Raw genomic sequence first — 16228 nt, 5'->3', positions numbered from 1 at the left:
AACTGCTGAGAGTGAAACCCTCTTGGGAAAAGAGAGGTCTTGCAGAGCATATCACCTCAGCATGTCAGGAAACTCTGATACACAGGTGATGGAGCCTGGGCATTAGCTGGAGTGGCAGAGAGGCACCCGGGATGTAACTGGAGACAGGGAATGTCAGGGTTCTGGCTGGGGATGGAGAATCAGATCCTCACCCCATGTAAGCCAGTAGTAGCAGGAACCCTCACCCATAGGTTGCTGAGAACCTGCCCTGAAGGTGTCTGAGGGTCTCAGGGACAGGTTCTGAGGTCATCCTGATCCGCACTAACTGGGGACCTGATACGAGAAGTCTGGGCTAGGACAAATAATGTAACTTCTTTCTTCTTTTCTGTTTTTTTCTTCACTTTTCTCTTCTCTCACATTCCCCCTAAAGCCCCCTGAAGTGCCACTCTGGTTGTGTGAGTTTATTGATTTCCCTCAGCCCTGAGAAACAGAAAGAGGGGATGGGGTGCAGGCAAAGGGATGGAAATAGAAAGCTATAAATTATTTGTGACAGGAAAGCAATAGTGCCAGAGTGCTGAGCACAAGTCCCGTGTCACTATTAGATTCCTTTTAGCCTGATGACACTGTAAAAGAGGTTAAGTGTCTGATGGAATCGTACACCTTGGGGGCAGGGGCAGTCCAGGAGCAGAACAAGCCACAGAGAGCGGGTATATCAATTCTCCAGGCCAATAATATTCCCCTCATTGATTGGAACACAAAGTTCAAAAATCTCATTATAGCCAGGAAGACCTGGAACTTTTTAAAAATCAATAGAGTGATATAATGTATGTATACTTTGTATAAATGTATCTATCCATCCATCCATCTATCTATCCAAAATCTGCCTGAGAGTGTCTAAGGTAGCCCACACGTGGCACCCTGTGACCCTCTGGTGTCATCTAGCAGAGAGAGAGGGGATTAGGAGGCTTTCCCTGCAGCCTTGGGTGACACATCATAGAATGTCCTCTGAGGTGACATCAGATCCTTCCACTGGTACTGAGATATGACATCATGTTTGCCATTTGTACTGGGAAGTGGCATCAGACAGCTCAGCATCTGCTGAGCCTAATGATGCTGAGATGGCCCATCAAGCTGTGCTGAGTCGTGCTGCACGAAACTTGGAAAGTTTCAAACAGCCATTTAGAGAAAAAACAGCCTGAGGAACGATGGCTGTCCATCACGCTTCAAATACCCTGCCAGGGGATGGAGAAGAAGTTTCCTTCCCCGTTCAGCTGGTGGTCTCTGGGCTGGGAATGCCACTCAGTGCCAGCTGTGGCTGTGTCCATCAGGAGCTGGGCTGGGACCCACCAGCTCCTTGCACCAAGTGCTGGCAACGATTTTCAGTCACTGCAGAGCAGGGACAGATCTAAGCTGGTGACCTGGAGGTGAAAGGCTCCGTTCAAAACCATTCCCCTCCTGAAAACCAAACTGGTGTTCTGTCAAGAGAAAGCATTTGGCAGCAGTGAGTGAGCTTCCCAAACCCCTCTGGCTGTGCCGTGATCTGGGGCCAGAGCACTGCACACCCCATCTGATGAGGTCTCGGGTAGAAGGGATTTCTCCTATGGCCAGAAGCAGCAGCAGGTCATGAAGAGGCTCTCCCCAGCTCCTTTGCCCTACACTCACAACCAGACCCTGGTGTTGCAAGAAAAGAGGGGGAATTTCAGGAGCCCAAGGCTCAGTGCATGCAGGAACTGTCACCTTGGACTAATTCATCCCCACACTAATTCCATCCCTCAGTGACTCCAGTAACAGCATTTGTGTCTAATTAGGGCCATAAACTGGTACCTACTGTAAATTCCCATTTTTCATTTTACAGTGGGAGGTTTTTGCACAAGTTGTCTACTTTTGTTTCAGAGAATATGCCCAGACTTAATACATAACCCTCTGGAGTTTCCTCAACAGGACATTTATAGATCTTTGATTGCAGTAAAGCAACTGAACTTCATTGCACAATCTGAATTTAATATGTGATATTATCTTAAGTAATGGTGTACAATGCCATTACAGTGCAGAGTCTCATACTGTGAATTATACATCCATTCCTGGAATTCATGAGTTACCATAGTTGGCTTGTACTAACTCTTTCTAGGGTTAATACTGCATACAGCTAAAACCAGCTGCCTGTTTCCAAGTGCCTCTGACTTTCTTAAATATTCAGCATTAGATCATGAACTCCCAATGTTTGATTTCTGTTTTGTTATTTTCATCAGTTTTAAGGCAATTTATTTTGCTGATTCTGAATACAGATGGGCAGGGAAAAATAATCTCTCCTAGTACGACAACTGTAAAGAATTCTAATCAGATTTAGTCAAGGTTGTAGAAAGAAATATTAGAAACTGAAAGTAGCTGAGCCATAGTCCTTTCTAAGAAGCAGAAATTTCTTTCACTTCTTGTAAATAAGCGAGTGAAAAATCACTTCTAAACCTGAAATTGTTTGCTGGAAGAATGGCAGATTGTAGGAAATGTCCCTTGCTTCTGACATTTCCATCCAAGCTCTCTCATAGCCTCTGTGGTTTCTTCTCTCCTAGAGAGCCTTTGGGCAGTATCTCAAATACAAAATCATAGTAGGGCTGCTGAGAGGGTGCAGAGGTAGTTCTGACCCACCTGGAGTCCAAATCCTACTGTGGTTTTGATCCTGGCAGAGGAGAGGGAAGTTGCACTGAGGGGAAGCGTGGTGTGTCCTGCTGCCCCGAGGAGACCCCGCTACAGTTCAGAGAGCTCTGCTGGCCTCACTCTGCTCAGATGCCTCTGTCATGGGTTATTTTTCAGAGCAAAAGGATACAGCCAGCAGAGCACCAAACTCCTTGTAATTGTTTTGGAGTATTCATATTTTAAATGCTCCATATTAGAAGCACATTACAAGCCCCCAGGGTGTGCATTACTGAGCAATTAAAGCGGCTCTTGGAAGGCTGACGTGGTGAAGCTTCAGCCTCCTCTCTGCAGCCTGTCCAAGGGAGGCTGTGGTGGCCAAGCACACACACCCTGCTGGGCTCCACTGATTCATCAGGGTGGGCTCTGCCACCCTGGGGACCGGGCAGCCTGGGGACCCTTCCTACGACAGGGATTGTGAGCATCCTGCTGAGGCTGGCACCAAAAACGGGGAGAAGGTGGGATGGGCAGAGGCAGCTTTGGGGACAGCCCCCATGGAGCCAACAAGTACCCTGGAGCCACAGTCCCAGCACTAACAGATTGGTGCTGGGCAGGGCAAGAGCTCTGCATGTGGCTTGGGTTCAGTGAGACAAGAATCTCACGGTTCTATGCGAGACACAGCTGAGAAAAATAAAGGGTGGGGGAAAAAAGTCTGGTTTGCACAAAGTTCAGAATGGAAAGCAAGCTTCATAGCATGGCAAGGAGAAACAACCAAGGGATTTGTGGGGTGAAGGAAGGGAAATGGAAAGCCCTATAGCTGGAGCCTAATCCGACTTAGAGAAAGGGCTTCACTTCCTTGCTCCGTCACAGACCTCTCATCAAGACTTTGGACAAATGGCATCTCTCTCTGTGCTCTGTTTCCTGCCTGAAGTGTGAAGATAGGAGCATTGTGGTGCCACCTGGGGCACTGGGAGGACAGCTGGAAGGAGGAGTGAAGGGCTCAGGCTCTCGGAACAGGGGCCAAGTCAGTGCTTCAGCGAGCTGTAGCAGAGGGTTGGCATCATTCCCCTGCTTGAAGCAGAAGTGCCACGGACCCTGCTGACAGTGCCTGGAGAGGGAGGCAGGCAAAGGCAACAGGGGCTGCAGCTCGGCTGCCCTGCCTTTGCTGGTCACGTTTGAATTTGCAGCAGATGTAATTGGAAAGATCAGAGCTGCACTTGCCCCCACAAACCACAACATAATTCCTTCCCCCAGCACCAAACTAGGGGACAGTAGCTTCTTCTACTGCTCTCAAAATCCCCCACCAGCACCACTTGCAGCCCTCAGAACAACAGCTGACATTGGCAGGAGCAGCAGACTCAGCTCTCTGGCTCGCTGGCCCCAGGCTCTGGTGCTCCCTGCCAAGGCAGCAGAATGCCTTCAAACCCTGCCATCTTCGGGGGCCACCACCAATATTCACACAGTCAAGCTCTCTTCTGTCATGGAAATCACGTTTCTTTCTCCCTACTCTTTTGGAGAGGGAGGAAAGGGTGATCATGTACTGTGTTAGTATGTAAGCACAAGTATGGCAGATAAATTAGATTGTGCAGATAGATACACTGATTGTCCTAGAAGGTGCCTGAAGAGGGATTATCTGTTTTCCTGAAGCTTCCACACAGATGAGATGTTGAAATGGAGATGCCTGACATATCTCAAAACACAGTCCCAGCCCTTCCTGAGAAGGTTGGACTCCTTATCTGCTGCTCATCCCTGTAGGGCCATCAGCTGGAGCTAGGCTGTCACCATGCCCAAAGACTTTGTCCCAGCTTAGCCTGCTCACTCCAAGCACCAGAGAAAGCCCAGTCCTGCCCTGTTCCCTCACTCTGTTTCTTGGCCACACTCTGGGGAGAGGTAGAATCCACAGCAGCAGTTCTGCCTTCTGAAGGGCTTTGAGAGGAGCTAGGATTTTTTGTTGTTGTTTTAAATCAGTGACCCGTGGTGACACCATATGCTTTTATTTCATTTAATTTGAGCCAGGCATTAATGTTCAGCTTCCAGCAGATCTCTGCTCATCCCAGTTCTCCTGTGCTATATGGTACAAGTCCAGCCCTAAGGAAGAGGGGCAGAAGGAAAGGAAGGGGAAGGTGCCTGCCTCCTGGGAGGGGGAGATTTGGGGCTCCTGCTGAGCAGGGACACGGATGGCTTCGTGCCACTGGTCCTGACAGCAGCCAGCCCTATGGGTACAGCCTTGCCTAGCCTGACCTCCCCAAATACATTGCTGCATTAGGCTTTAAGAGACATTTTCCCACTGTTCCTCCAAGTGGGTTTGTGTTGAGGTGTGAAACCCCCCCAGGAGACAGAAGGTGCTCTTGGGGAGCTGCTGCCTGCTGCAGAGCTGAGGCTGCAGAGCCATCAGGACACGGGCTGGCTGGCTCAGAGCTGGCTGGAGTCTACCTACACGAGCTGCAGTCAAGCACTGACTGCAGCATAGAAATGTCCTCAGGCAGGTGTTCCTACTTTTATTACACTCAGTTCACGTTTGGAAGGCTTTCTTTGCAGTTGAGAAAGCCAGAAATTCATTAAAATCCAAACATCCGGAAGATATTATGCAGTCTGCAAAATATCGGAGGCAAACTTGATCCTGACTGTTTGACATCCTGGGTTTAAGGTGAATGAAGGAAATCCTGAGGGACAAAAAGGGTTCTGCTGGTCTTGGGCATAGAAACAGAGGCATGGGAGGAACCACCCGGGTCATCCAGGACAGATTCTGATATCAGAGGTAACCACCACATTCAACTCCCAGCGCTCTCAGGAGCATCCATCCCTGCAGCTACAAACACACCGCTCCCCCCCCCAATAAATTCACAATCTCTGCAACAAAAGACCAAAAGCCTCAAAAGCAGGCAGCCTCAGGCAGGGAGCAGGAGAGCAGCCCTGCTGGTGGGGAGCTCCCCTGAACCAGCTGCAGATTCCTCCCATGAAGGTGCCCAGAAATTTCTGGGCTCTTAGGAGCACGGTGTTTTCCACAGCTCTTAGGAGCACAGCATTTTCCAAGAGCAGAGCTCACCTGCCATGGCTGCAGTTCAAAGCAACATCTTCTGTTCCCTAGGGAGTGGCCAGCTCGGGTCCTGCTCTCAGCCTGGCTGCAGCAGGATGGAGCTGGCAGAGGCCACAGCCCCAGGAGCTGCCAGCACTCTGGGGGCTGCCACAACAGAGGCTCTGCCAGCAGGTGACTTAAGGAGACCCAGAGAAACACATGGGCTTGCCAAGGTTAAATATCTTAATCTGGAGCACGGGAAGTTTTAATTGAAAGCTTTGCTTTGAGCCCGTTTCCAGTTATTAAAATTCAGGAGCCTGTGCTGAATTCCTCGTGGACATTCATTTTGATTAACAGAAGACACGTGTGTGCTAGGAAAGAAGTCTTGAACGGGGAGGAATCAGATAAATGTAGATAACATTCTCAACTCTCTTGCAAGTTACTGTGTGATGCCATGCCTGGCATTTTGTGTAAAGCCTCAGATACTAAAGATAAGACATTATTTCTGCTTTTACTTAATACCAAGGTATTTCTGGCTTTCCTGGCTGCACAGACAGGGTGGAAGTGGGACTGGCTGCCTCCCACAGGGGCAAAACTGGAGGCAAAAGAAGAAAAAACCCCAAATACATGCTTAAGCACAGCCTTGTGAGCTTTATGCATGTCTCTCAGGTTTGGGGGGCATTGACTGAGGAGTTTTTACCTTTGGGGCATGGCAGCAGTGTGTGTCAGCTGTGTGCTACCTGTGTCCTCTGCAGTGTCTGTTCCTGTGTGTTGTCCAGGGAATGATCCCCTGGATATGGGGTGTTAATCTTTCCCTGCCTGTCCTAGTCCTGACTGCTCCTGGTATTACCTATTCCTTGCTGCATCCTGCTCTCAGTAAGTTTTAATGTGCCCCACAAGGTGCACTCTGGTTTGGCTTTGCCTGTAGGTCTGCACTGATACCTGTGGCTAGATGGAGTCAGACTTTTGGGTCACATTTTCTGTATTCAGAATTAATAAGCCTTTATTCATCCATTACTGTTTTTAACAGTTTAACAGGCAAATGGGCTCCATGGCTTGTACCATCCCCAGCTGAATGCATGGGTACAGCACCAAGCAGAGTTACTACAAATAATAAGCCCATTATTTCTACCCTTTTCTGCTACAATCCTGGTGGCTGGGAGAGATTTTTGGGGCCCTTCTTCTGGCCCCTGTCTGAATCCAGTCTCTGCCCATAGGAGTTATCAGTCCAAGGGCTCACCTACGAGTGGCTGTGCAAAAGAACTAATTTGAATTAACTGAATGTGTGAAATTATTGTGGTCTCCTTAAACGATGTGACACCTCTGACTCCCTTCTTTAGAATTAAGGCAGCTTTAATTTAGTTTAGCTTCATTCACTTCGGAAATGAAGTAAACTAAATTCAATTTAGGACACTCAGATTTTGAATGAGTATCTGAACAATCTTCTAATGCTTTTAACCGATGCACTTGCAAAGTTAATTCAGATTAATTTTCTCCTCTTGCCCTGTGTAAACAAGCCCATTGCCTGTTCCCTGTCAATGAAACCATCTCATCTGGGTGAGGCTCCTTCAGCAGCTCCTAAGAGCAGCAGTTCAAAGGATGCTCCCCCAGACACAGACAAGTTTTCCCTCATCCCTGCATCCCTGTGCAGGCAGCTTTCCTCCTGTAAATTGTAGTGATCTCCAAGCCCCATTTGTCCAGAGCTGAGCACACTTATCCAGGCACAACCTGGGGTAAACACAGAGGAGGAGCAATTGTTTAGCACTGTGTGAAGACCCAAGGTATAAATATTTAACTGTTCATATTTTACTGCTCGGGCTTTTGCAGTGCAAGGCTGTGTTGCAAATTGCAGGAGATGCTTTCTGAAAACCACAGTATTCCAGACAATTTTAGTAATTGTATCCAGTTCTATTATTTCAAAAGATGGTCCCCTTAATCTGAGTTAAGTATTGTTCACCTAATGAATCTGAATACCTGCAGCTGTAAATTACCACATATTCCATTTTTTAATCTAACTGAAATTGGACAAAATCAGCTGCAGTCAGGATTCATAGGAAGAGGAGTACAGAGGAACATAGGTGATGGCATTTAAAAAACTACCCTGCTTGTAGATGTTTTCTTGAATTTGCTGTAGTCTAAGAAGACAGGAGCTGGGATAAGGAGGCGTAAATCATGAACAAAATAATCTTAGAAATAACACATATGCATATTCCTCATGCAGAAATATTAATCTTTTTTAAGCATGATTATGGAAATTTCAAACTTTTCATTGCTTTGCTTAATTTTAAAGCCATGCTGTGTATTTGGCCAAAAGATGTCTTAGGAGGAAAATTAATCAAACATTATTTTTCATCACAATGCAAAAAGGCCCTTGAGAAATGGCCTGCTGCAGAACCTCAATTCAGAGAAAGCACCTGCCCTAAATCTCTGCTAAAAAGCCAACCAGACAAAAAAAAAAAAAAACCCAAACAAAGCAAAGAAAGGCCACTGGAGTATCCCAAGCCATCCCATGCTGTTTGATGAGATGATTTGGTGCCTGAGCACCCAGTTGGGTGCAAGTACCTCCAGAAATCCCAGTGTGGGAGGATCTGTGGATACACAGCTGGAATGCCCCATGCCAGGGGCTCTGCCTGGATCAGCCAGGACCCTGGATCCTGGGAGGGTCCTGGGATGCTGTGTCCTTACAGTAATCCCCATCCCAGCACACAGCTGCCTCCGTGTCTGGGTGCTTGGGTGCCCATCTGTGCTGGTTGTGTCTGGCAATTTGCAGTTTTGTTGAAGAGTTTATCTCCCCCGTGTCCACACAGAGCAGGGGGAGGTGGAGAGGAAGGAGTTATTAAATGCCAAGCGGATATGCAATAAATCCTATTGATTTTACAAACTCCAACTTGTCTTCAATCTCTTTCCACTCTTTATCCTGGGGGCATTGCAACAAAACCCTATTTTAAATACCTTTTCCTTCCCTTCCCCCCTTTCCCCTCCTCCCACTCCCCAAAAAAGTGTCAATATTTTATTTGGATTTTTAACTTCGCTCCATAACAGTTGTTTGACCTCCTGACTCATGTGAGTCACATAAATTCTGGGACTTTATTCAGGAGCCATGTTCCTGCTATTGAATAAGCAATTTGGGAGGGTGAATTAATGACTTGTGCTGTTGCTGGAAAGTCCCTGAAGAAATATTAAAATTGCTTGCAGACTGAATCAATACTCACTGAACACCCAGCATGAGGACCTGGGCTTTTTAATGGCTACGAGCAGCAGCACGGGGTGGAGAGGAAGGGGAATTCCTGTGGACAGAAGGCACACACAGCTGTGCAGCCAGTCCTCCCCCTGCCTTGCTGGAAAATAAATCCCTGGGACTTGGTGCAGTGGCTCTGGGTGCTGAGCAGCAGCTCACAGCCCTCCTGTGTTGCCTCCCTGATACTCAAGGGCTTTGCTGCCTGCTGCTCAGCCTTTTGCTTGTGTCAGGAGTGTCTGCGTGATGCCTTTGGTCCCTGAACAAAGGTGTCACTGCCTAGGGGTGCCACTCTGCATGGTACTGAGTGCCCCGGGGCTCCACCAGCCTCTTCTTGTGCCTTTTAGTGGTTTTTACTCCATTTTTTCACAACGGCCAGATTTTGCCCTCGCCCTAAGCATTGCTGTGAGCCCCCCTGGCAAGGGTGGGTTTTGTTGCCAGAGTTTCCAAGCCCCCTGTGAGGAGGTTTGGCCACCGAGGTGGTGGTGAAAGGCTGTTTTGTGTCTGGTTGTAGGGCAGCTGTGGTTGTGCATGAACACCGGGGCGGGTGTGCTTTGTATGACCGCATGGCTGTCTCATTGATTCCATCAGTATTATTTTGTAATCGTGTGTCTCTGTGATTGAGTTAGTGTGAATTTCAGGGCTCCTGTGTATTGAATAATGATGTCAGGGATGGGGTTGTTTGACTGGGTAATGGCCTCTTTTCAGTCTTGTAAGTGAATGTGTCCTTCTCCTGTTTCCCTGTCTCGGCTGGGGCAGGATCATTTACACTGGGTGATTCCTTAAGATGCTCACACGTGCTAAAAAAAAATCCCTTTGACTCCCGAGCAAACCCTGCCAGGGGGATGTGCTGAGGGAACACAAGGACCTGTCTGTGGCTGCTTGTGAGGGACCGCAGGGATGTGTCAGCACATTTCTGGGGCTGTCTGGATGTGCTCACATGTGTGTGCACCTCCAGTGCACCCGGGGGGGTTGCTCAGACTATGTTTTTATGTTGTCAGTTGCTCAGATTTGTCAGTTATGTTTTTAGGGGTGTACCCATAAAGCCACAAATTTCTGCAAGGTTGGGGTGTGTGGTTTGGGGTAGATTGGAGTGGAGCTGTGAAGGGATCTGTAGATGCCTATGCCTATGGTGAAGGGCAGGCTCACCTTTGCAAGGGTCTGATAGGATCATGGAATGGTTTGGGTTGGAAGGGACCTCTAAAGGTCATCCAGTCCAACCCCCTGGAGTAAGCTGGGTGTCAGGTCCTCTTGTGTGACTGTATTCACCCACAGAAGGGCACCCGTGTCAGGTAGCAGATGCCTCTGATCTCTGCCTGATGCTGTTCCCCTGCCCTCACATACGCAGGCAAGACTGGGATTCTGTGTCAGCAGAGTTGAGCAGTGAATAATGTGAATAAGTGAATATGTGCTAAAGAAATGTTTAAAGTGCAGTGAGTCTCTGGGTGTCTGCAGTGGCTTCTGGCTCGTGTGGATGCTGTGCACTGGTGCCCTGGGAGCATGGCCATGGCTGGTCCTCTGGAAATGCACGGGAGAGCTCAGTTATTTTTCAGCTGATGATTATGTGTCATTGCTGCCTGGATTGATCTGCTCTGTGCAGGCAACGTGTCTGGCACTGGGCACACTGCCCTGTGCCTCTGCAGCCACCAGGATGTGGCCCAGCAGCAGGCACATGAAAAAGGCTATGAAAGTCTATGAAAAAGGCTGTGAAAGATGCAGAAAACATGCAGGGAAAAGCTCTCCAGCACACCCTCTCACCAGGGGACAGACACCCCAGGTCACAGACCTGCCGGGGTGGGATTTAGTGAGTTTAGCATCTATTTGCCAGCCAGGTGGCTACCAGGTACCTCCTTACCTCTCCCTGCTTGTGCTCAAGCCTTGTTCCTTCCCTCGCCTCCTTGCTGCTGCTCTCCCACCTTTTTGCCCTTCCTCCTTTGCATTCCTGCCTGCATTTGACCTTGAGCAAACGAGACCCCCCAGCTCCCACCCCTCACACTGGGGCAGCAGCATCGGGGGGACAGGGGGAGGGAAAAATGAGAGAGGGAGAGTGGGGGAGAGAGAGACCTGTTTGAAAATAATTGGAGGCTGTTAAACAGAGGAGCCCAGCATATCACTCTAGTAATGGAAATAAATTCCATTGTATTTGCATTTTAATTTTCCACATAAACAAAGGCCCGGAGTGTGCTGGCTTTGCCAGAATCACCGGCCAGAATTTAATTAGAAATGAAAAGTTTATAGGGTCCTCTTTAATGCGATTAATGCACAGTTAACATTTATCACATACATATGCTGGAATCGCCTTTTTTAAGCAACCACCGGCCATGAAATGAATTTCTTTTCAACTTTTTTAGCCTGTGTGAGGAAGGCTGTCTCTAGTGAGGCGGTCCAGTGAACACACTCCTGACAGCTTGGTAAACTGCAGCCCACAGAGGCTTAGTAGCCCCCATCCTCACTGAGGAAAGTTCAAGGTGGCTTAGAGGGAAGCATGGTCTGGTGGTTAAAGCCTGAGGTTGGGAGTCAGGGGATCTGGGTTGTATTCCCAACTCTGCCACATGCTCGCTGCATGACTGACTTGCTCTCAGCATCTGTTCTCTGGGTGTTAAAAATAAAAGAGAAATCAGCTGGAAGAAGATATCTCAGAGCCGGACCCCTCTGTGTCTCAGGCTCTCCAGAAACTTGCCCAACCCTGTTGTATGGGATCTGGACTGGATCCTGCTCCGGGCTGACCTCCCAGATCCTTTCCCTGTGTCCCAGCATCCCTACTCTGGCCGTGGGGACAGGGCAGCTCCTGCAGAGTGCCCGGGCTCCCAGTGGGACTCCTCCAGGCTGCCCCAGCTGCCTGCAGCATTCATATGGACCTCACATTCCTGGTGTGAGACACACATCCCACTGCCCAGGGGCAGGAGGCAGGAGTGGAGCAAACTCTGGGAGCCCTGGTGGCTTCTGCAGCTCTGTGGATCTTAAGGGGATCCTGTCAGGCTGGTTTGGTCCAAACAATTTTAGAGGCTGGCTTGTGAGATACTGGGGCTGCCGAGCCCCAACCTCAAATCCTAAACCCCCCCAGGAGCAGCAGCCCCATCCCTCCCCGTGGCAGGGGAAATTGCACCTCCCCTGCCCCGAGGAGGCTGCACTTATAAAAATCTTCCATCTCGCCTGCACGGGGACACCAGGAAAAGCAACTCTAAATCTTGACAAATTATCAGTGTAACCCTTCCCTCGCAGAGCACGATGCTGAGATAAAAGGCCAAAGGTGAACACCTCCCCTGTGAGCCCCTGCCCCTGCCAGAGCCAGGAGGGCATCAGGCTTGTCACCTCCCTGCCTCCTCCCCATCCCAGAGGGGACCATATTGCTGCCTGTCCCCATTGTCTCCTCCTGATGCCCCCTCCCCTGCTGTGGCTGTGTGACAGCCGGGGGCTGCAGCCCCCCTGCCTCCCTGGCTTTTCCTTTCCAGGCTTGCAGACAAGCAGAGCAAATAAACCAAGCCCATGGACACCGAGTGTTAGCGTGTTAGGGACACAGCAGGGGAAGGAGGAACATGAAACCTCTATTGATCCCTTGAGGAATGATGTCCCTTCCTTATCTTATCAGATTCTCTTCACTCTTCAATTATAGTCTGTTGAAATTGGCCTCTTAACCCAAACAAGATAACCTGGGTAATGAGGAGAAGAGTGTGCGGGGAAGGTTGGGGAGACGAGTGGAGGGCAGAGTCCAGTGCATTAAACTCTGCCTGCCATTAGAAATATCTCCTTTATCACAGCCCCCTCTGCCCCCAGCATCCCCAGGTGCCCGCTCCTGCCACTGAATGGCAGGTGAAGCAGCACACATCCCTCTGACAAATGCCCCCCTGGGACGTGCTGGGTACCCCCAGCAGACACACATCCCCCCCAAGCCAGGCAGGCTTCCCAGGACAGGGATCCCCTGCTCCTGCTCACCCCTGTGGCTCCCAGCATGGGACTGCAGGGTGACAAGGCTGTTTCCATGGACCAGGCTATTCCTGGTTCTGACACAAACCCATTTGCTACAAGTCTCTGCTCCCAGCTGGAGATGTTGCCCTAGTGCTATGCCCACACTCCTCCTCCTACACGTGTTGTGGGGTCTCAGGCATCTCTCACCCAAATATCCATTACCCAAAAGCTTGTCTGGTGGAACAATGGAGCCTCAACAGCCTGGCTGCACAAGTGCACCTGGGTTTCCGTGCTCAAATTACTTGGCTGTGCACTGGATGATCCAGGAGCACATTCAGATTGTGCAGGAGGTGCTTTCATTTTGGAAAGGTGGTGCCCTGAGCAGTGGAAAGGCTCTGTTAACATGGCCAGCACCCTCCTCTTGCACTCTTCTATGGGCTGGATTCCCCAGGATCACTTCATCCTCTGCCTTTCACTGTGCCAGGGACATTTCCTCACATACACCTGGAATGGGCCACACTCCCTTCCAGTTCATGTCTGCCTGTGCCAGTTCTGCTCCCTGGGCACCAGCACCCATGGTGGGGTCACCCATAGGCACGTGGCTTTCTGGAACTGTCTGCAGGTCCCAAAAAATTCACCTGGTGCACAAAATGGGGTCAGAAAGGTGGCAGCCACCTTTTCACAAACTGACAGGCTGTCCCACACGTGAGCACACAAACTCCAGTGCATTTCCTTCCTGATCTCCAGCTCGTGCACCTTGCACCCTTCAAAACTCTAAACTTGCTGTTTATCCCACAGGGAGAGAGAATTGGTGGCATTTTTAAATACACTTCCTCTACGCACTGGGTATGCAAACGCCACCTCCTTCTCTTCAGAGATGTTTTTCCTCCCTTTTCTCCTCTACATCTCCTCCCTTCCCCATTGATTTTACAAACGAGTGGATATGTATTTTTGTGGATGTGTCATTTATGTATAAATATATAGTTCTCCATGCTCAAAAGTCTGAATTTAAACCACCAAGACAGGGCCTAAATGTAGGCAAACATTGATAGCATAGCTACCTTGTGCTGCAGGCTTTCTTTTTAAAGACAGATGACAAAAAAATTGTTCTTAAAAGAATTTTTAGAGAAATGTGAGTAAAGGCAATAGACCCTTTCAGAAGTGCCCAAACCTTTGTGCCTGAAGTCTCTCTCACAATTTTCAAGTGAGAGCTTGAAAATGGGTGGTGGGGCAATGAAGTTGCCCTCAGATTTCAGCCCAGCTTGAGGAAAATGAGGACTGGTTCTGAGAGCCAAGGGTACACAGAATGAACCCTCTCTGACCAGAGAATGGGCAGTGTTAGGGCTGCCAGAACCAGCCAAACTGCCCTGGGAGGAGGGGTGGGACCCTGCCTGGCAGATATGTCAGGGTTTCTTTCATGACCTTATTGTCTGGTTGCAGTCTCTGCTTTGCCTTTTTATACATGGACAGCCTGGGATCCATCTGGTTTCCAAACACAGGCACCACGACCCCCTCAACCCAAGCACAGTGCTGGGCATCCTGAGCAGGGCTGGCAGCTATTGGTGATGCAGTTTGCCTCCCAACCAGAGATGGAGGTGTAACCCTGTGCCTTGGACCCTGCAAAGGTGGGAGGGTGCTTATCTTGGAAGGAAGAGGAACAGTTTTGACACGGAGTCAAAGGAATAAAAACTAAATTGGCCCCCAAGAGAGAGCAATTAATAGAGGCAAGCTCCAGCGTATCTGCGTGTGTGTGCATGGCTGTGTTCCCCCCATGCCCCCCAGAAGCCTGGGGAACAATATGCTGTGCAGATTTTAGAAATGCTCCAGGAGCTGCAGAGCTGGGGGATGACAGCAGTGAGAAATGCCCGATTTGTGTTTTTCCTAGAGCAGAGACAAGGCACCAGAACCTCCCTGGCTGCACACCGAGGTGTGGGCAACCGCCTCCTGCACAGCCTTTTCTGGGGAGCGTGTCTGTGAGCTCACTCACAGTCTGTTAGCTCTTTTGGCACATCACTCTTTCTCCTCTCTGTCAAAACTGGTACACACATAAATCCCAAGCCAGACAGAGGACAAAGGAATATCCTTCCATCCTTCCCCGGCCGCAGCAAACTCCTGCATGTGCTTCCTCCAGCCCACCAGCGTTTGGTGTCAGTGTCTACGTGCCTGCCCAGATCCATGCTCCCTGCCACATCCTGATGAGCTCACATGGAGTGTCCAGCCACCAGCCCATTCTGACAGGGGTACCTATCTGCATTCTGCTCACAGCCCCCATAGAAACGTCCCATAAAACACCTGCAGTATAACTCAGTGTTTTCCTTCCCCATACCCACCTCTGAACACACAACTTCTCGGCTTTGCCAGCTGTAGGTATGAACAACCCCTCCTGCCTCATCACTGCTCAGTATCTCCATGGACAGGGGAATTCTGTCCATCTCTCCCAACCCCTTTGTGCATAGGTTCTGCCATCCCTCACACCCCAAACACAGCTACTCCTCTCCTGTGGCTCCAGGATTGAGCTATTGTGTTGTCCATTTCCCAGCGACAAGGGGTCTAGTTACAGGGTTATTGATTGGTTTTCATGCAGACAGATGGATCTGCCTTTGGTCTCCCCACCAAAATCCACCTCTGTATGGGCTGATTGTCACTGTTCCAGGGATAGGATTTCACCAGGAGACCACCCTCCATGCAAACATCCTTCACCCAGGCCACGGATGGTAATAAATGGAGTCAGGCTGAGCCATAATAAAAGCAATTGAGTGGGTTACCTGTGCAGACATGAGATTTATACCTCCTCATATTTGATGTGATTGTTTTATTGAGTTCTCAGTGCAGTTAGGATGCCGTTTATTTATTTATTTATATGCCTACTTATCGGGGGAAGGGGAGAGGCTGTCACAGCCCAGCTGGTGTTCAGCCTCTGTCTTGTCAGACGGGAGCCCCAAGAAGAGGGCTCTCCACTTTTGCTCTGCCTTTTACCCAGACTTGGGCTCAGTCTGAACCAGACATCTCCTTCCCTCTAGCAGACAAAGATGTTTGTCTCGGGATCCCTGAAGCCTTGAGGATGGTCTGAATTACAAGCCCAGCCAAAGCTGAGGGGATGGCATGAAGAGAGACGTGTGTAATATGCTGGGTTTTCTGAAATAACCTCCCAAAAGGAATCCCTGTTTGCACAAACCGTGCCTGGTTTGTGCTGCCATCCAGGCACAGAGCCTCTTTATGCTGCTGCAGGAGACACAGGGAGCACCCGCACCACTCCTGGCTCTGTCATCACGTGGAAGCGTTCAGAAATATTAGCAGGTGCAAATTGATTGGAAATGAATATTTCCAAGTGCACTCTGAGGAGTTTGGAAACCGAGCGATTAGATTTGTGATTTTCAGCTGAGTAGATAGCCCTGTAAGTGCTTCAAAATCAGCTCTCAGTTACTGGCACTAGAGAAAATTGGTGGCTGGTGCTGAGTATCATA

The 16228-nt window shown here is 49.4% G+C and overlaps 1 protein-coding gene across 9 annotated transcripts in view; it reads right to left on the bottom strand.

Moving 5' to 3' along the window:
• The window catches only part of PAX2 (paired box 2), an 87006-nt gene that overhangs the window by 47675 nt on the left and 23103 nt on the right, over window positions 1–16228 (bottom strand). The gene's annotated exons all lie outside the window — the stretch shown is intronic.

This window comes from Heliangelus exortis, chromosome 7, assembly GCF_036169615.1.
Source record: "Heliangelus exortis chromosome 7, bHelExo1.hap1, whole genome shotgun sequence".
Taxonomy (NCBI): Eukaryota; Metazoa; Chordata; class Aves; order Apodiformes; family Trochilidae; genus Heliangelus; species Heliangelus exortis.
This window is presented reverse-complemented; position numbering and strand designations above follow the sequence as displayed.